The sequence below is a fragment of the Octopus bimaculoides genome, chromosome 16 (genome assembly GCF_001194135.2).
Source record: "Octopus bimaculoides isolate UCB-OBI-ISO-001 chromosome 16, ASM119413v2, whole genome shotgun sequence".
Taxonomy (NCBI): Eukaryota; Metazoa; Mollusca; class Cephalopoda; order Octopoda; family Octopodidae; genus Octopus; species Octopus bimaculoides.
The window spans coordinates 33,998,815-34,000,863 of NC_068996.1; positions in this window are offsets into that span (position 1 = coordinate 33,998,815).

A 2,049-nucleotide genomic window follows, 5' to 3' on the forward strand; every position below is an offset into this window, starting at 1 on the left:
GGAGGGTGGAATGAGCGGGCTTTGCCGGCTTAAAAGTTATGCCCATCAGCTCGGGAAAGGAAGCTAGAAGCGAATGAAAAACATCCCCAGCAGTGGCAATAAAAACGCTGGGCTTAGTGTTGAGTTAGTAGAACCTTTTGCCAGCGTAAAGAGGGATGTCGAATCGTCGACAAGCCTCCGACGCCGAACATCTAACAACAAGTTAAAATGATTTAAAAATCCGCACCCAAAATAGGATGCGGAATGTCAGCTATGACAAAAATCCATTGAAAATCTCTACGAAGACCAATGTCTAGGCGTAGAGAAAGCTGACCAAATGTAAGTATCGGGGAGGAATCAACTGCATGCAACACTATAAGCGAACGCTTAGGTTTGTCAGTAGTAAAGCGAAGAGGCCAAATACTACAGCACGACCCCGTATCAATCATGAAGGCATTTTTCGACACCTGGTCCTGGACAAAAATTGCATGATGAAAGGTAGGTGCAGAGGAAGAAACAGACGAGCTCAATTTCTTCCTTGGAGGTTTTCCGAAACTTTAAAGGAGTATGGTTGAATGCACTTGCGTGCCTTTTCAGCGAATTTCGTATGATACCAGCACATACCAGGTTGTGTCCTAGAAGTCGAATGACTACGAGATGTGCTACGAGAGTGTGAAGAAGACCGCTTAGAACGGCACAGATCATTCACCCGACGCGTAAGTTCTTTCAATTTGTCAGCAAAAACATCATGGGAGGGAGAGGATTTATGTGAGGCAATTGATGAAGCCTCAGAAGAGAGACAGGCGCCGTGTGCAGGCTGGGAGGAAAATTCAAGAATCTTGTCCGCCATGGTGGCGACTTGATCAACCGTGTGGGTGTCAAGCGCCGTCGCCAAAATTGTATGCACGTGAGACGGTAAACGAGAGCAAAAATCTTATGAAGGAGAGGGGCGTCAGTCCTCTCACCGCTCAACTCCCTAAGGTGGCGTAAAAATTCTGAAGGTGTCCTGTCACCTAATTCTTCATCAGCCATCAGCTCATTAAATCTGCTTTCGGCAGACTTCGTGTTGCGTCGCAAAATTTCTCCCTTTACAGACGCATAAGTGACGTCTGGGTTCGGGGACGTAACTAGATCTCTGGCAGATGTTGCAAGCTGTGTTGGTAAACTACAATAGAGGAATTTCAGTTGATTCGACGGAGAAATTCCATATGCATCAAAGTGAGCCTCTAGTTGAGCGAACTATAAGATGGCATCACCAGTGAATGGTGGTAACATGTGGGACGACATATTTGTTCGAGAATGATTCCGTCAAAGTGAAAAGAAAGAAAAGAAACAAGGAACAAAATTTTCTCGATGCGAGGACACAAAAAAAACAAAGCCGATGATAAGAAACAATAATTTTGTTGTTGTTCTTGTTTTGTGTGTGGAAACAAAAGTGTGCATAGGGGAGAGAGAGAAAAAAATTTCGTAAAACAAAAAAAACAATGGTGTTTGCTTTTGTTTTTTGTTTTTTTGTTTTTTTTCTGTTTGTATGTGTGTGTGTTGCTTGTACTGCGTGCAGGAAAAAAATTTCACCAACCTTCTCGTATTTTTTCTGCAAGAGAGATGTAACCAGGACAGGACAGAGTAATTAAATGTGTGTGTGTCTGTTGTATTTTACTGTTGTCCTGTTAGTGACACAAGATATGCTTTTGAAGTAATGTAGTCAAATTGACACCATGTGCATTTGCAGTGATTGTTTATTACTGTTTCTTTCTTCGTCTCTTCACGCACTGATTGAGAGTTTTTTGGGGGTTTTTTTGAAAGGTAGGCGTTGTCATCGTGACAAATTTTTTTATCGTCGTCTCTTCCCGGTTGACGAGTTGTGAGAGAAAATTCCGTATTCTGTACTTGGGGCCACCAGTGTAAAAGGTTGATAGTAACAATAGAGACATTAGTCTCTCTCTATCACCTTTCAACAAAATTATATATTAAGAAACAGTAGAACAATTAACAACATAATAAAAATAAGTTTTATTTTTGGTGATGCTTGGCTTTACAAATCCTGTGTTATTCAACCTGGCAGCCGCT